General features: G+C 39.1%; 1 long non-coding RNA gene across 2 annotated transcripts; it reads right to left on the bottom strand.

Moving 5' to 3' along the window:
- Window positions 1-477: 477 nt before the first annotated feature.
- Window positions 478-20780, bottom strand: LOC132393353 (uncharacterized). 2 transcript variants are annotated; one of them, XR_009511846.1, is made up of 4 exons: window positions 20703-20780; window positions 14379-14483; window positions 6412-6833; window positions 478-2174 (listed from the first exon to the last, which is right to left on the bottom strand). It is a non-coding gene; the product is annotated as an uncharacterized LOC132393353 (long non-coding RNA). The 2 variants fall into 2 exon arrangements; XR_009511847.1 differs by having other exon boundaries at window positions 6412-6546.
- Between the last annotated feature and the right edge of the window lie 5712 nt (window positions 20781-26492).

Raw genomic sequence — 26492 nt, 5'->3', positions numbered from 1 at the left:
CAGTGAGAGAGACACCTTCCTCTGGCAGCAGCAAGCGAGAGGGTGGTAGATGGTACTGAACACCCACTCATCTTCTGCGCTCGTCTCAATGATTTCAATCTCCATCTGCACTATAATCAACGAGATCAGTGAGAAATGGAGTCAATCGTAGGCTCACACCCTATCTCCAGGCTTCTTGGCCTGGATGCTGCAAATTTTGCTCGAGGCCCCTCACTGAAGACTCTCTAGGACAGCAAAGTGCCAAGTCACTCAATCAGCCCAAAAACGCACCACAGCACAGGCTCCAACAGTAGCAGACCCACATTTGAAAGTAATACAAGATATAAAAGAAGTAGTTTCGTGAATCATCTAGAGCAGTGATTCTCAACCATTTTTTGGCCACGGCCCCCTTAGGAGCTCTTCTCAGGTTCCAGGGCCCCCCTTTCAAACAGGGATACAACACAAACAGATAGACAGAAAATCATTTATTATTGAGCACTAAGAAAATTTGAACATTCTGACTTACTGTACAAAACTTTTAAAAAAAAACTGAAATTAAAATTCCATCAGCTAATGCGATCCTTGAGCCTGGTTCTTTTCTGCAAGTTTCATGATATCGGGCTCCAAATCAGACAACGACAGTTGGAGGTCACCTCTTGTTGTGATATCAATTCTGTTCCTGGATTTTGTCAAGGAAACTACCTTGCAGAATCCACTCTCAATCAAGTATGTTGAAGGACAGGCAATTAAAAACTCTTTGGGCTTTTTCCCCCACAGTGTTGTAAATTTATTTGGCAGATCACTCTGGATCCAAAAATCTTTTTGAAACTGACTGAACTGACGTTGTGCGGTTATAAGGTTGCTGCTTGGCTATTTCATCAGTTCAGTTACCAGGGCCCCCATAAGCACTTGGTACCCCCCTTCTCACGGTTTTCAGTCGGTGGCCCCCGTTGAGAATGGCTGATATGGAGGTTCTCACCCTTGGTCATATTGTACACTGGTGTCATCTTCATCTGGTAAACAACAAAGGATTTTGATCAACTTAATTCTGAATTTTTATTTGTGAATTACATGCTCCTTTTTGCACAGCAGAGACCAAAATCAGAGAAAATTATGAAGCATGAAAAACTAAAAATTCAAAAACTGAAATGTAAGCAGTTCAAAAGTTTTCAGCCCCTGCCCACGTGCTTAGTACTTAGTTGAACTACCTCTTGCAACTATTCCAGCCTATAGTCTTTTTGGACATGTCAATATTAGCTTTCCACAATGTGATGAAGCAGTATTTGCCTGTTACTCTTTGTAAGATTGCTCAAGCTGTGCCAGGTTGGTTGGGGAGTGGCATTGGACAGTACAGTATTCTTAAGGTTTTGCCAGAGATGTTCGATCAGATTAAGGTCAGGACTCTGACTGGGCCCCTAAAAGACATCAATTTTCTTTATTTGAAGCCACTCCATGGTTATTCTGGCAGTGTGTTTTGGGTCATTGTTCTGCTGAAAGATGAACTTCATTCCCAGTTTAAGCTTTCGTGCAGAAGATAGTGGGGTTTTATCCAGGATCTCTCCGTATTTAGCAGCATTCATCTTCCCATCAATCCTGACCAGATTTCCAGTCTCTGCTGCTGAAAAGCAACCCTATAGCATGATGCTACCTCTATCATACTTTACAGTAGGGATGGTGTTACCTGGCTGAGGCACAGTATTAAATTTACACAAGTACACTTAGTGTTCCACTTCAGTCTCATCCAACCACAAAACCTTCTTTCATATTTTACAGTATCTTCTAAGTATGGGGAAAGGATACATTTTCTTTTAGCCAGGACTTCTTCCTTACCACGCTTCCATAAATACCCCTTCTGTGCAAGGCTTTCGAGACTGTGGGACCATGAACTTCATCTCCAGTTGCAGCCACTGACTTTTGCAGCACACTCAGAGTGAGTGTATACAACACAGCAGCCTCTCTTACAAGCGCCAGTCTTCTCTGGCAACTAAGTTTAGAGGGTAGTCCTGACCTAGGTCGTGTGGCTGTGGTTTCATCTTTTTCCCCACTTTTTCACAATGGACTGCACTGAGCTCTGAGGTGGTCTTGTACCCTTCCCCAGATTTGTGTTTCTCTGTTATCATTTCCTTGGCTTGCCTTGAATGTTCTCTTGTCTTCATTTTGGTTTGGTCTGTTGAAAATCTACCATATTGTTGGATCTTACAGAGAGAAGCAGTATTTATTCTTATGAACACATTGAAAACAAGTGATCCTCCAATTTTCTACATCAACAAATTGGGTGAATTGGTTAGGTAATATACAGTATTGAACCTGAGGAAAGGTAGTGTAGTAATTACAAAGGGGATGAATACTTCTTTCAGCCTCAAAATTTTGGTATTTAATTTTTAGTAAATTCAAACGAGAGGACATGATTTGAGAGTTGGGGGCAGAAGTTTAAGGGAAACACGAGGGGGTATTTCTTTACTCAGAGAGTGATAGCTGTGTGGAATGAGCTTCCTGTAGAAGTAGTAGAAGCCAGTTCAGTTGTGTCATTTAAGGTAAAATTGGATAGGTATATGGACAGGAAAGGAGTGGAGGGTTATGGGCTGAGTGCGGGTAGGTGGGACTAGGTGAGATTAAGAGTTCAGCACGGACTAGGAGGGCCGAGATGGCCTGTTTCTGTGCTGTGATTGTTATATGGTTATATGGTTAATTGTTAAAAGGTTTTGGAACTTTTTAAATGATTTGACATGATACACAATGTTTTGTAGATTAGCTCAAAAATCTACTTCAATATATTTTAAAATTAGGAAAAGAGACAGGAGAATGTGAAATTAGTTGTGGGGGCATATTTTTTTTTAATGAATTGTACATGTAACTGCTTAGTATGCTTCTTAGTAGGCATAGTATGTATATGCAGTTGGTCAGTGTGACCCCTAGTGGTTACACTGGTATGAATCTGGAACGTTCTGGAGGCTCCTCTGGTGCTTGAATAGGGGATTTCTCATTGGTTGAATTTTATCTGAAAATTTGAATAGAATTTTCCTTATCCACAGCATGCAATATAAAGAGTGCTGCTCCATCTTTTGTTTTAATCTTTCTTCTGATTCTACCTCTCTTCAATTAAATTTGTATCACTGTCCATTTTCAATTCTCGTTGTTCTATCAACACTTAATAAAATTATCATGAAGCCATAAGTTTTGTGCTTCTTTTCTAACTTCTGAAAGAACTGTGGGTTTAAAAACATGAGAATCTCACACTACTGTTCCTATTTCTCTTCTCAGATTCCCTAAATGGAGAAATCTTCGCAGTTAAAAAAGGGGTCCCAAAAGGGTAGCAAATGTACAAAATAATAAGACATGAATTTTCCAAAAGGTTTAATCACAAGAAAAAAGTTCAAATATTTGCTGAAAATAAGTATCAAGTATGCATTTTTTTCAACAATTCAACCACTCTTTAACCCTCCTTCTTTCTCCACTTGACCTTGTATCACATACAGTTAACATAACAGTCAGTTTCTGCTTCAAATTTATCTTTGAGAGCTGATAAATTGGACCCAACATTCAAATAATTGTAGCCACTTGCTGGTCCAGGTATACCATAGCTGAGCTAATTCACCACATGCAATACTGCAGGTGCCAACTAGTATCTAAATACTAAGTCAGTACATGACATATATACAAAAGGACAGGCAGGAAGGCATAGGTGGTGGTGCAGTTCTGTCAGTAGGAGATGGAATAACATCTTTAGAAAGAGGTGACATAGGATCAGCAAATGTTGAATCTTTGTGGGTGGAGTTAAGAAACTGCAAGCGTAAAAAAAAATTATGGGAATCATATATACACTTCCAAATATTAGCCAAGATGTGGGGTTGAGATTGCAAAGGGAGCTGGGAATTGTAATGGGGGACTTCAGTTTGCAAAGAGATTGGGAAAAGCACGTTGGTGTCAGATCGCAAGAGAAGGAATTTGTTGAATGCCTACGAGATGGCTTTTTCGAGTAGCTTGTGCTTGAGCCTGCTTGGGGAAAGGCCATCTTAGATTGTGTGTCGTGTAATAAACCAGATCTTATGAGGGAGCTTAATGTAAAGGAACCCTTGGGAGGCAGTGATCATAATATGATTGAATTCATACTGCAAACTGAGAGAGAAAGAAGCATAAGTCACATGTATCAGTATCACAACAGAATAAAGGGAATTACAGAGACATGAGAGAGGAGCTTGCCCGGGTGGACTGGAGGAGGATACTGGCAGGGATGATGACAGAGCAGAGATGCCTGAGGTTTCTGGGAATAGTTCACAAGGTGCAGGATAGTTATGTCCCACAGAATAAGTTGTTCTCAAATGGCAGGGGCAGACAACTGTGGCTGACAAGGGAAGTTAAGGACTGCATAAAAGCCAAGGAAAGGGCATATAAGGTGGCAAAAGCAAATGAGAAGTTGGATAATTGGGAAGCTTTTAAAACCCAACAAAAGGGAACTAAAAAAGCTATAAGGGAAAAGATGAAATAAAAGGGCAAACTAGCCGATAATATAGAGGAGGATACCAAAAGTTCTTTTTCAGTTATATAAGCAGTAAAAGGGAGATGAGAGCTGATAATTGGTCCACTGGAAAATGATGGTGGTGAGGTAGTAATGGGGGACAAAGAAATGGTAGATGGATTTAATGGGTATTTTGCATCTGTCTTCACTGTGGAAGATACTAGCAGTGTATCAGAGGTCCGTGAGTGTCAGCAAGCGGGAGTGAGTGCCATTGCTATTACAGAAGAAAAAGTACAAAGCAAATTTTGATTTGACCTTAAGGTGGATAAGTCATTTGGATCAGATGGACTACATCCCAGAGTCCTGAGAGAGGCTGCTGAAGAGATAACAGATGCATTGGTCGTGATCTTTCAAGAATCACTTGATTCTGGCATGGTCTCAGTGGACTGGAAGATTGCAAATGTCATTCCATTCTTTTAAGAAAGGAAGAAGGCAAAAGAAATTGTAGGCCAGTTAGCTTAATTTCAGTGGTTGGGAAAGTTTTGGAGTCTATTAAGGATGAGGTTTCAAGATACTTGGAGACTAATGATAAAATAAGTCAGCATGGTTTCTGCAAAGGGAAATCTTGCTGACAAATCTGTTAGAGCTCTTGGACAAAGGGGAGGCAGTGGATGTCATTTACTTTGATTTTCAGAAGGTGTTTGATAAGGTGCCACACATGAGGCTGCTTAACAAGAAAAAAATCCTATGGCGTTACAGGAAAAATACTTGTACGGATAGTGGAATGGCTGAGAGGCAGGAGACAGTGAACAGGAATAAAAGGGGCCTTTTCTGCTTGGCTGCCGGTGACTAGTGGTGTTCCTCAGGGGTCAGTATTCAAACCGCTGCTTTTCACATTGTTTGTCAATGAGTTAGATAATGGAATTGATGGCTTTGTGACAAAGTTTGTGGATGATACAATGATAGGTGGAGGGGTAGCTAATGCAGCAGAAGCAATGCAATTGCAGTGGACATAGATAAATTGGTAGAATGGGCAAAGAAGTGGCAGATGGAATACAGTGTTGGGAAATGAATGATAATGCATTTTGATAAAAGGAACACTAGTGCGGACAATGATCTAAATGGGGCGAAGGTTCAAACATGAGAGGTGCAGAGGGACTTAGGAATCCTTGTGTAAGACTCCCAGATTAACTTACAGGATAATTCAGTGGTAAAGAAGGCAAATGCAATGTTGGCATTTATTTCAAGGAGAATAAAATATAAAACCAAAGAGATAATGCTGAGTCTTTATAAGACACTAGTCAGGTCACACTTGGGTATCGTCAGTTTTGGGCTCCATATCTCAGAAATGATGTGTTGTCTTTGTAGAGAGCCCAGGGTAGGTTCATGAGGATGATTCTGGGAATGAAGGGGTTAACATATGAGGAGGGTTTGGCAGTTTTGGGCCTGTACTCACTGGAATTTAGAAGAATGCAGGAGGATCTAATTTAAACCTACCAAATATTGAAAGGACTAGATGGGGCGGATGTGGAGAGGGTGTTTCCTATGGTGGGGGGTATCCAGAACTAGAGGGTAGAGCCTCAAAATTGAGGAGCATCCCTTTAGAACAGAAGTAAGGAGGAATTTTTTTTAGCCGTAGAGTAGTAAATCTGCGGAATGCTCTGCCATAGACTGTGGTGGAGGCCAAGTCCATGCGTATACTTAAGGGGGAAGTTGATTGTTTCCTGATTGGTCAGGACAAAGGATATGGTGAAAAGACAAGTGTATGAGGTTAACTGGGATCTGGGATTAGTCATGATGGAATGGCAGAGCACTCAATGAGCTGAATAGCCTAATTCTGCTCATACGTCATATGGTCTTATGCAGTATTAACATGTAGCAAAAAAAGTGCTTTGTGACAATTATACAATAAATTATAAATCTTCCAGAAATATTATACCTCATCAAAAAGTATCTCTGACATGAAATTTCCTTACCAGTTCCCATTCTTTGAAACGTCTCATCAAATTGGAAGCATTCAGAAGTTGTACCAAATTTATTATTCGACCAAAATAAAAAATTCTTAAAAATTTAGAGAAAGAGGAAGAACGGATCATCTGATAATCTGTAATCTGAAAAACAAAACACTTAACAAAGTATAATATGTCATGAGAACTGAACAACTTCTGACAGGATCTGAAAAAACTTGCAATCTATGAGTGATAAGTGGATTCTTGCAATCTCATGAAATCCACTCCAAAATATATAAATTATACATACAAGACATCACGTGCTCAAACAACGTGCATACTTTATTTCAACACTCTTCACTCTAAGTCTACAGGCCACAAATGGCTAAGCAGGCATCTTCTCTGAAACACTGCTGCACTTGGAGAGCAGATGGATTCACAACAGGTTCCTAAAATGGGTAACAGATTGAAAGTGAAAGTAATTTGTCCCAACATTCCCCACATATATTAAAAAATAAACTGATTTAACATGATTATAAATTGAATTAAATCACTGGTATCTGTTACTTATGTAGGACTCATCGATTTTGCTATATATTGGACTGTTAAATTTTGTATTTAATACCATCTCAGCTTGATCCTAGGTGAGACACATCATCTGTGTATACCTCATGAACAATAGTAAAGCTTGCATCGGAAGTATTTTGATCTCAGTCTGCTCACCATCTTCTGGTTATCATTTACTAGATCAACATGACCAATGTTAACTTAATGGAATTTCTTCCTGATATTCACAAGATAATTCCTAGACCTATTATTCTTCAATTTATTCCACCATTCTTCAATATTGTGTCCCCACACCTCCCACCTACTGGGAGGTAATAGTACACAAACTCAGTAACTGAAGCTGAACAACTTCTCCTTGAGGTTTTAATTGCTTCTTCTCCATTTTCCCTTCAAAACTGGTTTGGGCAAGACCTAATTGCATTGAGTCTTCTGTTCATTAATATTTTTACAGCAATGTATTGTGTTGTGAAGTGTACAGCTCCCCTGTAGGAAGAGAAATACAGCCAGTTGGCATAGTTGATGCTTCAAACATAAACTGTTTTTAAAAATTACTGCACTATGCAAGCTGATTTTCCAGCTTCCACATTTGAAGTGGCTGATAAGGAAAATTTAAATACTGTTTTACTTCATTATGAATTGTTCAAATTAGTACAATCTAGACAGTGGAACTTTACCCAATAGGAGTTCTTCAGGAAATCAGTATGTGGCAAGAGTAGATCTTAACTCCTCCATAAACATCTCACTGTTGCAATGTTGCATAATAATTTGGGAGCAACTGCATGGTCACTAACTGCCTCTCCTGACCCCGATTCTAAGTTCCAATGTTTGAACTATCTACATTCTCTGCTGTCATTGGATAGAAAATATTCTGTATTTTCTACCTTCCTTTATTTAATGGCACATTGATTTGCAGAAATATTTGAAAAAGTAGCATAGATATCTGGCCTTCTATCTACAAAGAAGATTGTCTTCCTACTTTATGGCCTGATTTTGAGCATCTTTGCCCTCGTCTTCTATTTCAACAATGTTATTGTCCTGAAAAAGCATGTCCCTTTCCAAATTTGAGCAGATACTGTCCTGAACCGGCACATGTGAGCCAATTCAAAGGCACAACAGCACCTTTATTTTCTTAGAAGTTTGTGCAGATTTGGCATGACATCAAAAATTTTGACAAACTTCTATACTCGGTCAAGAGTATCTTGACCAGTTACATCACAGCCTAGTATAGAAACACTCAATGCCAAGAATGGAAAAGTCTACTGAGATAGATATTCACTTTTTGGTTTTTTTGCAAAGCTCACTTTCTAAACATAGCTGAAAATTGTAAGATTAAACAGATGTAAGTAAACTTGCAACTGTACTGATCAGGTTGGTTTCATTCATAAATGGGAGGTAGTCTTCAGTTCTACAAATGGAAAGCAGTAATCAGTTTGAATTTAAAATTAAGTATTGTCTATAGAACAGCTTTGTAGAAGCTGTCTGTGAGAAATTATATGTAGCTCACTGCACCTGGTTTATTATTGCTGCTCCAGTTGTAATATAAGACAATGGATTATTTAATTTGGCTTGTTTCAAACAGACAAGTTGACTCTAAGCTGCTTGATTAATAAAGCTTGCAGTAGAGGGAAACAAGCATTTAGTTCGAGTTAAAGTTTAATTATCATACAATATATGAATACCCATGAAAAGAGCCAAAACAAAATCAGCATTTGTCCAGGACCAAGGTGCAAAACACAGTACTGACTGTCATATGCAACACAAGGCATATTTAAGATAAGCAGTAATTTACCATATCAAATCAGAGATGTGTTTATAAGTGAAAAGTTTTATGTACTCAAGGAAGCTAGCTTCACAGCATTAATTGAGATCTATCTCTCCAAGATGCTTTTGGATTGCTTGTGGGTATCTGAGAAAATATCATATATGAAGTTACCCAAGTGGAGAAAGGATATAAATGTAGAGAATGTTCAGGATGATTAGAAATGGTGTAAGGAACATCAAAAAACATGGAAGAAACCAGGTGAACTAGAATCCATTCCCCTGGCTTCAATTTCTTTGATGGACAACTTGTTCGTCCACTTCTTTGGTATGTCTTTTTAGTTTATAGGAATTGTACCTGTGATTTGGAAATCCGGTGTGATTTGTGTTTTAGAAATGGCTTATATTTTTGAAAATGGTTAAGATGGAAACTTTCGGTTGTGTTTTAAATATGTTTTTAGAAAATTGTTTGGATTTAAACAACTATCACTGAAAATAAATGAACTGTGTTTTAAAATACCTTTGTTAGCTGGAGGTATATTCTTCTTGGTAAGGAGAGTGGACCCAGTATTCAGATAGTGGGTTTTGCCAGCTAATCACACCATGAGGAATAAATAGGGAAGTGAACTAGTCTTTGAAGATTTGGTAGTTACAGAGTAATCTCCCTTTAGTGAGAGTGCTCATGGCTATCTACATGTGCTAGTGCTTAATGTCTTTGCTTGAATTTAGAACTTCGCAGTCAGCAAACCCAATACTTTCAGACTACAAGTAGTGGATACAGCTCAATCCATCCCAGGAAACACACTCCCCTACAAGGAGCATTGTCACAAGAAAGCACTATTCATCATCAAGGACTCCCAACATCCTGGCCATGCTCTCTATAAATAAAATGTGTGTGCTCAGTGGGTGCTACACCAGAAGTTCTTTGCAGAATGTAGAGATATACACAAAGGAGGAGAAGAGCTTTTCATGCTACTTTGCAAATTTTTATAAACTTTGTTGCAATTTACAGCAATACCCACAGGATACAATTCATTTTTGTTGTGGTTTTTTTAAATACAGTGGATTCTGGTTAATCAGAGCTACCACTTCTTTGGAACAACTCTTAAAGAATAAGAAGCAATCAAGAAAATAGCCGGGAATCCCTTCATTTACTTGGGAGACTATGCCACTTAATTGCAGTAGGAGACTGCTGCCAAACAGTTTCTAACTTCCATCAGGAGCATGCATTTGCTTGGCCATTAGACATCACACTGTGCTTCAATTGAACAGTTTTTAAATAGCATCAATTGCATGTATTTGTGTTCAAGAAGCAACAATTTTCATCAATAACAGTGAGAAATAAGCAGTAAGACCATTCAGAACGGTTTTAGTCAACTCAGTTTTAACCATTTAGGCTAAGAGATGCCAGATATGGCCAGGAGTGAAAATTTTTTAAAAATTCACAAGACAGAAAGTACTAAGAATTTTAAAGCATCAACAATTATCTTGAATGTTAAAATGAAAATGAACTAATACACAGTTTTATAGTACAGTACTGTGGTAGTATTGGTAGTACTGTATTCTAATTTCTGCATTTAATTTAAACACACAATTTGAATGAGATTCCTAGATGGTATATTGCCTCCCAGGTGTCAGGATCTGGAACATCAAGCCCTCAGTATTCTTAAGTGGGAGGCTGAGCAGCCAAAGGTCTTGGTCTATGGCACTAAAGGGGGAGGGGTGGCATTACCAGTCAGGGAAAATGTCATGGCACTGCTCAGCCAGAACAGACAGCAGAAACTGACTAGTGAGGCTTTATGGGTGAAACAGAGCAGTAAGAAAGGTATGACCATGTTAATGGGGCGATATTATAAACCACCCAACAGTTTGTGGGATTTTCAGGAACAAATTTGCAGAGAGATTGCAGGTTGTTATAGCAGATGATTTTAAACTTTCCACATATTGATTGGAACTCCCACACAAAAAGAACTAGATGAGATAGAGTTGTCAAATGTGTTCAGGAAAGTCTCCTTAGTCAGTACATAGAGGTCCCAGCGAGAGACTGTGCAATACTTGATCTCCTACTAGGAGGAGAGGGCAGGTGACAAGTTTGTGGAGGGGAACACTTTGCATCTAGTGATTATAATGTCATTAGGTTCAAAGTAAACAAGAGAAAAGATGGGTCTTGTCCCTGGGTTGAGATTGTAAATTGGGGAAATTTTGATGGTATCATAAATGATCTGTCAAGTGTGGAATGGGACAGGCTGGATTTTGGCAAAGGTTTACTTGGTAAGTGGGAGGTCTTAAAAAGTGAAACTTTGAGAGTACAAAGCTTGCATGTCTGTCAGAATAAAAGGAAAAGATAACAGGTTTGGGGAACCTTGGGTTTCAAAAGATATTGGGGCACTAGCTAAGAAAAAGAAAGGAGGTGAATAGGAGGTAGGAACAAATTAGGTGCTTATGGAGTATAAGAAAATGCTAGAGAACACTTAAGAAATAAATCAGGAGGGCTAAGAAAAGGCATGAGGTTGCCCTAGTAGACCAGGTAAATGAGAAGATTCTGCAGATATATTAAGAGCAAAAGGATAGCAAGGAGCAACATTGGTCCTCTGGAAGATCAGAAGGGTAATTAAATGTGGCACCAAAAAAATGGGGTAGATTTGAAATGGATTTTTTTTGCATCTGTATTTGGAAGACAGACATAGAATCTATAGAAGTAACCAAAGTAGCAGTGAGGTCATGGACTGTATACAGATTACAGAGGAGGTGGTGTTTGCTGTCTTGAGGTAAATTAAGATGGATAAATTCCCAGGGCCTGACAAGGTGTTCCATCCGATCCTGTGGGAGACAAGTGCAGAAATTGCAGGGGCCCTAGCAGAGATATTTTAATCATCCTTAGCAACAGGTGAGGTACTGGTGGATGCGAGGATAGCTAATGATGTTTCGCTGTTTAAGAAAGGCTCTAAAAATAAACCAGGAAGTTACAGGCCAGTGAGCAGACATCAGTTATGTGAAAGTTATTGGAAGATATTCTAAGGAAAAGGATATATGAGTAGTTGGATAGCCATGGACTGATTAAGGCTAGTCCGCATGGCTTTGTGCATGGTAGGCCATGTCTAACCAATCATATAGAGGTTTTCAAGTAAGTTACCAGGAAATAGGATGAAGGCAAGGCAGTGAATGTTGTCTACATGGACTTTAGCATAGCATTTGACAAGGTCCTGCATAGGAAGTTGGTCAAGAAGCTTCAGTTGCTTAGCATTGAAGATGAGGTAGTTAATTGGATTAGACATTGGCTTTGTGGAAGAAGCCAGACTGGTATTGACCTCTGGCTGGAGGCCTCTGACTACCGGTGCGCCTCGAGGATCAGTATTGTTTGTCATCTATATCAATGATCTGGATGTTAATGTGGTTAACTGGATCTGCAGATTTGTGGATGACACCAAGATTGGTGGTGTAGTGGACAGTGAGGAAGACTATCAGAACTTGCAGTGGGATCTACATCAGCTGGAAAAATGGCAGATGAAATTTAATGCAGACGAGTGAGAGGCATTGCACTTTGGTAGGAGCAACCAAGGCAAGTCATACACAGTGAAAGGCGGAGCACTGAAGAATGCTGTATAACAAAGGGGTCTGGGAATATAGGTCCATAATTCATAATGCACAGACAGATAGGGTCTTAAAGAAAGCTTGAGGCACATTTGCCTTCATAAATCAAAGTATCGAGTACAGGAGATGGGGTGTTATGTTGAAGAGGCCTAATTTGGAGAATAGTGTGCAGTTTTGGTCACTTACCTACAGGAAAGATATAAAGGTGGAAAGAGTACAGAGAAAATTTACAAGGATGTTGCTGGAACTGGAGAACCTGTGTTATAAGGAAAGATTGATTATGTTAGGACATTATTCCTTAGAATGTAGAAGATTCAGAGGAGATTTGATAGAGGTATACAAAGTTATGAGGGGCATAGATAGGGTAAATGCAAGCAGGCTTTTTCCAATGCAGTTGGGTGGGACTACAGCTAGAGGTCGTGGGATAAGGGTGAAAAGTGAAAAGTTTAAGGGGAACACGAGAGGAAACTTCTTCACTCAGAGAGTCATGAGAGGGTGGAACAAGCTGTCAGCACAAGCAGTGCATACGAGCTCGATTTCAACGTTTAAGAGAAGTTTGGATTGTCACATGGATGGCAGGGGTATGGAGGGCTGTGGTCTTTGTGCAGTTTGATGGGACTAGGCAGTTTAAATGGCTCAGCAGAGATTAGATGGGCCAAATGTAGTGTTTCTGTGCTGCACTTTTCTATGACTAATGCGGTGTGGGGGGAATATCAGTGAAACCTACTGAATGTTGAAAGGCCTAGATAGAGTGGACACAGAGAGGACATTTCCAATAGAGTGATAGTTTAGGACCTGAAGACATGGCCTCAGAATAGAAAACATCCCTTTAGAACAGAGATGAAGAGGATTTTTAAAAAAAGTATAAATCAGAGGATTGTGAATCTATGGAATTCATTGCCACAGATGGAAGTGGAGGCCAAGTCAGTGGGTTCATTTAAAGCAGAGGTTAATAAATTCTTGATTGGTAAGGGAATCTTACTCATCAGGAGCATTAAATATTTCAGGGAGAAGGCAGGTAAGTGAAGTTAGGGGGAATAAATCAGCCATGACTGAATGGCAGAACATACTCAATGTGCCGAATGGTCTAATTCTGCTCCTATCTCTTAAGGTCCAAGATAAGTGACCTCAGCTAGGCACTCTAGTCCACTTTAATAGCATCTCATACTAAATTTACATACATCAAGTCTTCAAGATGGCAATCAACCAAGAGTTGCAAACATTAATATTTATGACAATTATTAACAGTTAGGCAATAATAGTGAGTGCACAGGGTTCTGGATTTCTACCATTCATAGGAAAGCAATGACCATTTTGCTGCAGTTTTCAACTTCTTATTTGTGTGAACAAGTTTTTTCTTGTTTAACTAGCAAGGATAAGAGTTGTCTCATTTCAGTTGAAGGTGAAGTCCGTGTGTGCTTATCTCAAGTTCGACCCTGGATTGAGTATTTGGGCGACAAAAATAACCACAGGTTTCACATGCTAGGCCTTCATTTGAGCTGGATCATGTCACTTAGTAAGAAAATATTTTTTTCAAATTCTTGTATAACATTGTCTTAGGCTGTATTTTATTTATATTGCTTTGGATTATAGTTTTTAGTAAGTTTACTATTCAACATTTTCAATAAATATTCATACTGTAAATAGTAGTAATTAAAATCAATTTACAACCTTTATTTAAATTAAATCTGCCAATCTTACCTTTAGAAAAATTAAGCCCCATTTTGGCTTAAGCTAGTTATTTAACAAAAATTTATTTTGTTTGCCTTACAAGTTTTAAAAATTTATGAAAGGGAAAGAAAGAATAATTTCAAGAAAGGCAAGCTAAACTTAACTACCTATTTTTTCAAGGTTGGCTAAAAATTTATTCTCTCCTCAAAAGAGCATTGACAATTATTTTTGGATTACTGATCATGCCAATGTACTGTAAGCTGTAGATACAATAATTTTTATGTAGGGGTTCCCTGAGGACTGAAAATCGTTTCAAGGTTTCCTCCAAGGCAAAGAGGTTGAGAAAGGCTGATATAGATGGTAGCCTAAAAAAAAATTAATGTGTTATTGCAGCTCAGTATTTTTACCTTAAAAAACAATATAGAATCCAGAGGAAAAGCTGCAGCTAGGTCAGCCAGAAACCAGGTTTTGATGTAGTGTTTTGCAATATCTTTTGGATTCAAAATGACCACCTGGGGTAAAAGCAAGCACAGATGTTACTGTATTCAAGTTCCACATATAGAGTATTAAGGAAATTACTTTTGTACAACCAAGTTAAATTACAATTTCTTACAAGCAACAACCAATTAGATATCTTTTGGTTTCTTCTTTAAGAAAACAGCAACCATATAATGTAAATGGAAAAACAAAAGCTTAATTACATAATACATTTCAAAGAAAAAATTATCAATTGTTACATAGATGCAAGAAAATACAATATAAACTATAGAAAATATAAAAATACAAACAATTAAGGCAACAGCTATACTGAAATAAATACTGATATCCCCATGTTTCCTTATTATACTCAACTTATTTGAAATATTGTTGTCTATTAAGTACTGCCTTAAAATTTCCTCTTTATCAATGGATTTACAATTGCTTGATTAACAGATTTTTGCTTCAAAGTCATTGAATTTATCTTTTGCCATTATGAATACTATAAGATTGACTCTCCACACAAAGGAATACTTCTACCACTATTTTCGATTTACAAACTTATTTCTTGAAGTGTGTTCCAGGAACATATCCCTGTCAAAAATTGAGAAATCACTGCAATTGATGAGAGGAAGTCAAGAGCATGCAATATTAGGCTATGCATTTTCCTTTCACAATGTTCTGGGTTTTGTTCTTTCAAATACCAAGTAGGAAGAAGGGCCTGCAAAATGCACAGTGTATCAGTAAAAAACAATTTTTCTGATTTGTCCTGATCAGTTGTTATTTTTCTCCCCAATTGACGTAAATCAACAAATTATACATTGATATTGAATTTCCTGCTCATTATCTGTGATGCAAAATAAACAAGTATCTACATTAAGAAAACATTAGACACCATGGATGAAAACTTCCTTATTAAAAAAAAACTTATATTATAAAAAACTTACTGCCCTCTCGTGCTGGAGAGGGCAGGAACAGGGAGATAATGGATCTGAATGTGTGGCTGAGGAACTGGTGCAGGAAGCAAGGGTTTACATTCTTGGACCACTGGGATCTGTTTTGGGGTAGGGATGAATTGTACAAAAGGGACGGGTTGCACCTTAATAGGCGGGGGACCAGCATTCTGGCAGACAGGTTTGCCACTGCAACACGGATGTGTTTAAACTAAGTAGTGGGGGGGGGGGGGGAGGGGATAAACTGGAAATATAAGGATGGAGTTAAAGGGAAAGTGAAAATAAGAAGAGTTAAAAAGGACAACAGAATCAATGGAGTAGAAAGCTCAAGAAGAGATCATACAGTATGGCCAAGTGAAATAGGAATTGATATGAAAGGAGAGGGGAGTAACAAATTAAAAGTATTATATATGAATGCACGAAGTATAAGGAATAAAGTAGATGAGCTTGAGGCTCAGTTGGAAATTGGCAAGTATGATGTTGTGGGAATAACTGAGACGTGGCTTCAAGCGGACAGGGCCTGGGAAATGAATATTCACAGATATACATCTTATCAAAAGGACAGACTGACTGGCAGAGGGGGTGGGGTGGCTCTGTTGGTGATGAATGATATTCAGTCCCTTGCAGGGGGGGGGGACATAGAATCTGGGGATGTAGAGTCAGTATGGATAGAACTGAGAAATTCTAAGGGTAGAAAGACCCTAAAGGGAGTTATCTACAGGCCCCCAAACAGCAGTCTGGATGTAGGGTATAAGATGAATGAAGAGTTAAAATTGGCATGTCGCAAAGGTAATGATAGCGTTGTCATGGGGGATTTCAACATGCAGGTAGACTGGGAGAATCAGAATGGTACTGGACCCCAAGAAAGGGAGTTTGCGGAGTGCCTCCGAGATGGATTCTTAGAACAGCTTGTACTGGAGCCTACCAGGGAGAAGGCAATTCTAGATTTAGTGTTGTGCAATGAACCAGATTTGATCAGGGACCTCGAGGTAAAGGAACCATTAGGAGGTAGTGACCATAATATGATATGTTTTAACCTACAATTTGAGAAGAAGGGAAAAATCAGATGTGTCAGTATTACAGTTGAACAAAGGGAACTATGGAGCTATGAGGGAGGAGCTGGCCAAAGTTCAAATGGAACAATACTCTAGCAGCGAAGACAGTGGAACAAAAATGGTAGGTATTTCTGGGAATAATGCAGAGGGTGCAAGATAGGTTCATTCCAAAGAGGGAGAAAGATCCTAAGGGGAGTAAGGGGCGGCCGTGGCTGATGAGGGAAGTAAAGGGCAGTATAAAAATAAAAGAGAAGAAGTATAACATAGCAAAGATGAGCTGGAAACCGGAGGACTGGGAAGCTTTTAAAGAGCAACAGAAGATAACAAAGAAGGCAATATGCCAAGAAAAAATGAGGTACGAAGGTAAACTAGCCAAGAATATAAAAGAGGATAGTAAAAGCTTCTTTAGGTATGTGAATAGCAAAAAAATAGTTAAGACCAAAATTGGGCCATTGAAGACAGAAACAGGTGAATTTATTATGGGGAAACAAGGAAATGGCAGATGAGTTGAACAGGTACTTTGGATCTGCCTTCACTAGGGAAGACACAAACAATCTCCCAGATGTAATAGTGGCCAAAGGAACTAGGGTAAAGGATGAACTGAAGGAAATTTATATTAGGCAAGAAATGGTGTTGGATAGACTGTTGAGTCTGAAGGCTGATAAGTCCCCAGGACCTGATGGTCTGCATCCCAGGGTACTTAAAGAGGTGGCTCTAGAAATCGTGGATGCATTGGTAATCATTTTCCAATGTTCTATAGATTCAGGAACAGTTCATGCTGATTGGAGGGTGGCTAATGTTGTCCCATTTTTCAAGAAATGAGGGAGAGAGAAAACAGGGAATTATAGACTGGCTAGCCTGGCGTCAGTGGTGCGAAAGATGCTGGAGTCAATTATCAAAGCGGAAATTACAACACATTTGGATAGCAGTAGAAGGATCAGTCTGAGTCAACATATATTTATGAAGGGAAAATCATGCTTGACTAATCTTCTGGAGTTTTTTTGAGGATGTATCTATGAAAAATGGACAAGGGAGAGCCAGTGGACTTCCAGAAAGCTTTTGATAAAGTCCCACATAGGAGATTAGTGGACAAAATTAGGGCACATGGTATTGGGGGCAGAGTACTGACATGGATTGAAAATTGACTAGCTGACAGGAAACAAAGGGTAGTGATTAACGGGCCCCTTTCGGAATGGCAGGCTGTGACCAGTGGGGTACTGCAAGGTTCGGTGCTAGAACAGCAGCTGTTTACAATATACATTAATGATTTTGATGAAGGGATTAAAAGTAACATTAGCAAATTTGCTGATGATACAAAACTGGGTGGCAGTGTGAAATGTCAGGAGAATGTTATGAGAATGCAGGGTGACTTGGACAAATGTATGGGTGAGTGGGCAAATGTATGGCAGATGCAGTTTAATGTGGATAAATGTGAGGTTATCCACTTTGGTGGCAAGAACAGGAAGGCAGATTACTATCTAAATGGAGTCAAGTTAGGATAAGGGGAAGTACAACGAGATCTAGGTGTTCTTGTATATCAGTCAATGAAAGCAAGCATGCAGGTACAGCAGGCAGTGAAGAAAGCTAATGGCATGCTGGCTTTTATAACAAGAGGAATTGAGTATAGGAGTAAAGAGGTCCTTCTGCAGCTGTACAGGGCCCTGGTGAGACCCCACCTGGAGTACTGTGTGCAGTTTTGGTCTCCAAATTTGAGGAAGGACATTCTTGCTATTGAGGGAGTGCAGCGTAGGTTCACAAGGTTAATTCCCGGAATGGCGGGACTGTCATATGTTGAAAGATTGGAGCGACTGGGCTTGTATACACTGGAATTTAGAAGGATGAGAGGGGATCTGATTGAAACATATAAGATTATTAAGGGATTGGACATGCTGGAGGGAGGAAGCATGTTCCCACTGATGGGCGAGTCCAGAACTAGAGGCCACAGTTTAAGAATAAGGGGTAGGCCATTTTAGAACAGAGATGCGGAAAAACTTTTTCACCCAGAGAGTGGTGGATATGTGGAATGCTCTGCCCCAGGAGGCAGTGGAGGCCAAGTCTCTGGATGCATTCAAGAGAGAGTTAGATAGAGCTCTTATAGATAGCGGGGTCAAGGGATATGGGAAGAGGGCAGGAATGGGGTACTGATTGTGTATGATCAGCCATGATCACAGTGAATGGCGGTGCTGGCTAGAAGGGCCAAATGGCCTACTCCTACACCTACTGTCTGTTGTCTATTAGGAGCTTTCAACTTTGTTACTGGAGGATTAGTTTCTTGAGGTTTTTTTTTCCTACATCTAACCTCCATATGGCATCAACAATAATGCTAAATAGCTTTCAGTAAAAAAAGCAAAACAATCATATTTTTATTAAAGAATCTAATTCTCTTTGAAGAATTTGAAGATTTAAGTAAGCAGTCACAGAAATGTTAAAGTTTACAAATATAAAATACCAGATATTAACAATTTAGAAGATAAAAGCAAATAGAAATTACATAATATGAAAAACATTCAGATACTGAAAAAACAATTATGATAGTAACTTCCAAGGATTTTACAAGAAATGAACTAATAAGTGGCAGCCAAATTTCATGTCAGTAATTATGCATTGATACTTCATGGGAGGGGGGGAAATCAGCATCAAACAAATTACCAGTTTATATAGCAGATAAATATGGATAGTGGGGTGGAGATACATCTCTACCAAAGGAGGTGAGAGGCAGGTCTCCCTCAAGCAAGGTGTAGCACCTGGTTATCTTACACTCCTTCCCCCCCCCCCCCCCCCCGCCCCACCACCAAAATCAGGGTCACGTGCAGTCATGGAAGCAGGTGGTGCATGGTCGTATAAGCAGCTGGTGCATATCAGAATTTCTGGTTATGTGACCACTGACACCAAGCAGACATTCTCTGAAGGGTATTGATAATGTATGGGGTCACCCGTCTTGTAAAGACACTACCAGAAGACAATGGCAAACCGCTTCTATAGAAAAATTTGCCAAGAACAATTAAGGTCATAGAAAGACCATGATCACCCACGTCATACAACACAGCACATAACAAACAAATGATAGTAGAAGAGCAAAACTACTTGGTGGTACAAGGTTACACATACATTTCAGCAGATGTTGAATAGTGTGGGTAAATATTGTTAGCCACTGATACAAAGAGCACAAGCAGTATTCAACTATTATGTAGCACCAATTTTTTGTATCCTTGTACAGAAAAAAACATTAGCATGCAGGCAGGTGCAGCAGCAAGAGTGAGTGAAGAAGTAGCAGACTACAGTTATGAATAGAGTTATGAAACATTTGGTCAGGAGTACGATCTAGATCTTACTTCAGGAAAGATATTGTTTACAGCACAGAAAAGATTCACTGTATTGGTTTTAATAGTTGAACAGATTATTGTATTAAGTTAAGCAGATTAGTTATACATTATCTAGAGATTAGAAAAATAAAAGGAGTTATCATGGAAATATTGATGTTCCTGAGGGGAGTGAAGAGGATAGATATGGAGAAATCATTTTCACTTATAGCAGAGATCTAGAACTATGGAGCACAGCACTGAATGAGTGGTTGCCCACTGCAAACATAATGCAAGGTTTCTTCTTTCAAAGGTTTGTGAACTTTTGAAATCTTCTATTCCAGAATGCTGTGGAAACAGAGTTAATCAGCATACTCAAGGTTGAGAAGAATCTTTAGGCTTTTTGGAAATGAGCATTCTGGAGTTGATCAGAAAGGTGGCATTGAGCCAAGATCACATTCAATTCATTCTGGATAAAAGTCAGGGCATTTTTGACAGGCCACAGTGCTTACTCCAGCTCCTATGTCTTCCTTCTTTATCCCTTAACCAATGGTTCACACACTGTTGTTCTCATGTGGTTGAACATTTTAAATTTGTTCACAGAGTGCAGGTGTCACTGGATTTATTGTCCACCTCTAATTGCATTAAACCAGACCCTATCAAAGGATAATTAACATTGTGGGCCTATAGTAACATACTGGGCAACAACAGTATTACTAAACCTAAAGTTTGCAAGTTATGTATCACAAAAAGAGAATAGTAATTAAAGCATAAAATCACTGGACATCCAATACATAGTTTAAGATGTTGCAGTGTATAACTTTTATGTTTCAGTGCATTCTACAGGCAAGGTATTTTGAAAATACTGTAACATGTTGAAATAAATGAGTTGCAGCCTTTTCATTAATTATGCTTTAATACACATTTAGGATCGTTCCATTTCTTACCTCTGGATCTTCAGTAGAGATGCCCACTCTAAAATTTATAATGTAAGCACCAATTTAAACATAACATAGTAAGTCCTATAAATGGAAAAAAACAACCACATTATTTAATGTCAGCAGATATTAACAATAAGTAATTTATAAATAATAATAACTGAAATTATTCTGAAATAAATACTCTAAATTAATTCTTGCTCATTCCATCCCAATTTTAAGATTTCAGGAATTTATGAACTAACCTGTCACAAAGTGTATACAATATCTCATAAGCAAATGCACTCTCTATTTCCACCAAAATCTTCAATTTCAAGTTCACTTCATTATCAGACTGCCTGAAACACCAAGGCTAATAATGTTAACATCCCTGTCAGAACATGTAGAGGAGGCTTGACCTAAATTTAGCAGTGAGTGATCACTTTAATAATAAACTGCAAAATAAAAAGCCTCAAGGGGCCATAAGAGAGAATGAATACTTAACAAGGTAACTGAGGGCTAGGAGCAACTGGCTGAGGCTAGCTGGTTTGATGGGTGCACAAGTACAGTGGATGAGAGCTGGATTTAAATAGGCTGCAAGCGATGAGTTGGAAATGAGTGACAGGTGACTCCTGTTAGCTGGTTAGAAACTGGGAGGCACCTGCCTGTGCAGGCCTGACAATCCCAATTTACCCTTGACAAGGTGGTGGTTAACCACTTTCCTGAACAATGATGAAGGACAGGTGATAGATTTCCTACTCAGGGCACTGTAGAACTTGTAGCTGGTAGTACTGCCTTTATTAGCTTTGGTAGAAGAGATCAGGGATTTGGGAGGTATGATCAGAATGGTCTGAGTAATTGTAGTAAATTCTGTAAATGCAATAGCTGAAATCATGTGTGCCAGCAATATTGAAAAAAAACATTCAGGATGGTAAGTAGGGTGCTAATCAAGCAAACTGCTGAGTCTTGGATGTTCTCTTGTGAGTTGTTGGTGCACTCATGCAGACAAACAGAGAATACTCAACCTTACTACTGGTGTGTATTTTGTACATGGTGGAAACACTTCAGGATGTCACTCACTAAAGCATACCAGCATCTGATCTGCTTTTGCCACTACATCATTTATATAGCTGGTCCAGTTGAATATCTAGTCAGCAATCAGAATTCTAATAATAGGCAATTCAATTATAGTAGTGCTATTGAATGTCAAGGGTGTATGGTTAGAAAATTTCTTGCTGAAGATGGTCAATCCCTATGTTACTTGTATCTTGTCACATCAGCCCATACTTGTGCATTAGACCATAAGAAATATGAGCAGAATTACACCATTCAGTTTGTTCTGCCATTCCATCATAGCTAATATATTATCCCTCTCAACCACATTCTCCCTCCTTCTTCCTGTAATGTTTGATGCACTAACTAATCAAGAACCTATAAACCGCTACTTTAAATACACTCAATCACTTGGCCTCCATAGCTATTTGTTGAACTCCACAGATCCACTACCCTCTAGCTTCAGAAATTCCTCTTCATCTCTGTTCTAAATGGACGCCCCTCTATTCTGATGCTGTGCCCTCTGGTCCTAGACTATTATTGAGTTCTTGCCACATGCCAGCAGCTTCAGTGGCTAAACAATGCAAATGAAATTGATCATTGAGAAACTATCAGTGAACATTCCCATTGTCATTGATGAAGTAACAGCAGATGGTTGGGCCTGGGACATTGCCTTGAGGAATTATTGCAGTGATTGACTTTCAAGAATCACAACTATCATTCTTTGTATGAGGTATGACTCCAACCACTGAAGTGTGGTGCTCATTCATTTCAATTCTACATGGACATTTTGATGTAAGTATCAGTCATATATTACTCTCATCTCACTTCTAGAAACTGTACCAAGGCTGTGATGAGATCTGGAGCCAAACGGCAATCAGGCAAAATCCAAGCCAGGTTTTGGTGACCAAGTTATTACTGAAGAAGTGCCAAGTAACAGCACTGTTGAAGTCAGCTTCCACCACTTTGCTAAACTGCAAATTCATTGCATGGTAACTAGTGAAAAAAGGGAAAACACTGTAATGGTTGATATCATAAAGCATTAAGCATTTCGAAATGCATAAAGCATTTCGAGATGTATACTGTATACATTTCTCTGACATTAAATGTAACCTTTGAACCTTCGAAGGAAGCTGGTTGTTTTTGTTGGGTGTTCATCATCTCATCACCATTGGAGTTATTTAGGGCAATATCCTCTGTCCACTGTCTTCAACTACTTCTTCCATCATAGTGTCAGAGGAAAGAGGTTCACTGATGCTTACAAAAAGTCCCATTGTATTTCCTCAACAAAATGCAATAACTAATACTTGATGCAGCAAAACTTGAGACAGCATTTAAGCAGCAGCTAAAAAGTATCTAGTAACATTTGCATCATACAAGTCCCAAGCAATGACAATGACCAGCAAAACAAAATCTAATACTCCAACACTTGACATTTAATTAAACTGCCATAACAGAGTACCTGAGCTTCAAAATTCTGGGGGTTACCATTAGTGGGGAGTTTAACAGAACTGGCTACGAAAACAGCGGGTCCACAAGACACTTTCTCAGTAAACTGTACACAAATACTCTACAGCATTGCCTACATTTCAACACTTTCAGAAGTACTTCATTTCCTGTAAAAATCTTATAAAAGGTGCTGAATAAATGAAGTTTCCTTCTGTGATTCTCTTCCTGTAGCACTTAACAGTACGTCAGCCATTTGTTAACAGCATATAAGTCATCAGCATTTCCCTCCTTCCCTTTGTTCTTTCTTAAATATTTTTTCCTGGTAGATTGGTGTAAATTTCAATGCATGGAGCTGTGGCCATCAAAGCTAATCTTCCTTCTCTCCATATGAGTTTACTAATCTAGAGACATAAAGTTATAGAGCACTACTGCACAGAAACAGGCCCATCACCCCATCTAGTCCATGCTGAACTATTGTTCTGCTTGGTGCCATTGACCTGCTGTGAAATGTGTTTCTTTTATTTATTGTCTTTGTCTAAAATTTCTAGAATCAACCCTTTACTACCACAAGTTTAAATATGAGGCTTGTCAACTAGAAAACTCATTCTGGATATTATCTCTAAAATATTGCATTGCTAATTCTGTTTTCTATGCACTTTCTTTTGACCGATTTCTATGGTAGCTTTCATGACTATAGCTCTATAACCCAATGAAGCAATTTACCGAGTACTAAAATCCAAGCCAATTTGCTGCAACGGCTTACAGCTTACTAAAATGTAATAATTCAATCAGACGTTAAAGCCAGCAGCCACATTTTAAATGTAATAGAAACAGTATCAGTCATAGTTTCTTCAAAGTTAATCTGATTAATCTGTGGTTTTATCAAAAACATAAATTTCCTTCTTGTTCTGATCCTAATGTCCCCACGGAAGAAAAAGGTAAATTAAGCAGAACAAAATTACAATGTACTAAAGCTGAATTGTTGCGTTTGTCTGCCTAAGCAGCTTGAGAATCAACTGCAACCCAAAGATTAAATTCCAGTCAAGCAGCTGGCATATGTCAATACAGATCATTTTAGGTAGTCCCTCGTGATTGCGGATCACATTTCCACTGCTGTTCTTGGTCTAGAGTGGGTGACACCAATGCAGGGCCTACGGACTTGATGTCAAATGAGATTGCGGGTGTTTTACAGGGTGGGGTGGGTGGGTGGGTAGTTGTCAGGTACATTTCTTCTACAGTTTACGTGGGACTTCTTTCTGCACCTAATGTGCTCCTTTCAAGTTTTAAACACATTAACAAATGTTGCTTCTCCACTTTGAGCAGTCATAAGATGGTGGTTTCCAAGAGTCAAAGGGACATTGTTGTTTTAAAAGGAAGACTTGAGAACATCTTGAATTAATTCCTTGCTTCTCTTGGCAATCTCTTGTCAAAACTTAGACAGAGTGCCTATTTTCGGCTTTTGCTGTAGGGCATGTAAATAAAGTGGATTGCCCAAAAACACCAACTACGTGTAATTAGGGTCTCAATGCTGGGAATTTGGCTTAGGATAAAGTTCTCATCTTCTTATTTATCCTTCCAGTAAATTAGGTGGATTTTATGCTGCATCTGTTCCTAGGATGAAGCTTTCCTTCTACTATGGCTACTAAAACTACTATGGCTGGAAGCTCCCACCTGCTTCAAGAGGGCAACAGTTATACCAGTACCCAAGAAGAGTATAGTGTGAACTGCCTTAACAACCATTGTCCAGTAACACTCACATCTACAGTGATGAAATGCTTTCAAAGATTGGTCATGGCTAGAATCAACTTCTGCCTCAGCAAGTTCTGGACCTACTGCAGTTTGCCTATCGCCACAATAAGTCTACAACAGACACAACCTCAATAGCTCTTTATGTGGCCCTAGGTCTTCTGAACAATACTAACACCTATGTCAGGATGCTGTTCATTGACTATAGCTGTGTTTAGCACCATCATTCTGACAGTCCTGATTGAAAAGATACAAAACCTTGGCTGCTGTACCTCCCTCTGCAATTGGGTAGACATCCTAAATGGAAGATTACAACCTGTGTGGATTGGTAGTAACATCTCCTCCTCATTGACAATCAATTCTGGCAAATCTCAGGAATGTGTGTTTAGTCAACTGCTCTCCTCTCTCTATACCCATGACCATGTGGCTAGGTATAGCTCAAATGCTATCTATAATTTTGCTAATGATACAACCATTGTTGGCAGAATCTCAGATGGCGACAAGATGGCGTACAGGAGCAAGTTGAGAGGTGTCATAGCAACAACCTTGCATTCAACATCAGTAAGACCAAAAAGAACTGGTAGTGAACTTCAGAAAGGATAAGATGAGGGAATACAATCCTCATAGAGGGATCAGAAGTGGAGAGAGTGAGTAATTTTACGTTTCTGGGTGTCAATATCTTGAGGATCTAACCTGATCCCAAAATATTGATCCAGCTATAAAGAAGGCAACACAGCAGCTATATTTCATTAGGAGTTTGAGGAGATTTGGTTTGTCACCGGAAACACTTGAAAACTTCTACAAATGTACCATGGCGGGCATTCTAACTGGCTGCATGGATTGGGGGGCGGGTGGGGGGGGCTACTGCACAGGATCGAAAAAAACTACAGAAAGTTGTAAAATTAGTCAGCTCCAACATGGGTACTAGCCTCTGTAGCATCCGAGACACCTTCAAGGAGCAGTACCTCAGAAAGGTGGCATTTATTATTAAGGACCCCCATCACCCAGGACACCTCTTCTCATTATTACCATCAGGAAGGAGGTACAGAAGCCTGAAGGCACACACTCAGTGATACAGGAACAGCTTCTCCCCCTCTGCCATCTGATTTCTAAATGGACATTGAACCCACTTTTTTATTATTTCTGTTTTTGCACTATTTTTAATTTAACTATTTAATATACATATATATATACTTACCATAATTGATTTTTTCCTATATTTGTCATGTATTGCATTGTACTACTGCTGTTAACAAATTTCATGACATATGCCAGTGATATTAAACCTGATTCTGCCTCTGAAAAAATGCAAGCAGTGGGATGACTTAAAGTGTAACAGGGGGCCAAAATGGGGGGGGCAAAAAGGTGATGAATACAGGACTGAAGGCATTCTATTTGAATGCATGCAGTATTTGGAATAAGGTAGATGATCTCGTGAAGGTTCAGAATGGCAGGTATGGTGTTGTGATATCTTCGAGTTGTGGCTGAAAAATCATAGATGTGAGCTTAACATCCTAGGTTGTATATTGTAGGACAGGCAGGTCGGCAGAGGGGGTTGGGTAGCCCTATCGG

The sequence above is a fragment of the Hypanus sabinus genome, chromosome 4 (assembly GCF_030144855.1).
Source record: "Hypanus sabinus isolate sHypSab1 chromosome 4, sHypSab1.hap1, whole genome shotgun sequence".
Classification (NCBI taxonomy): Eukaryota; Metazoa; Chordata; class Chondrichthyes; order Myliobatiformes; family Dasyatidae; genus Hypanus; species Hypanus sabinus.
Note: the sequence above shows the minus strand (reverse complement) of the source record. Positions and strands in the feature narration are given on the sequence as shown.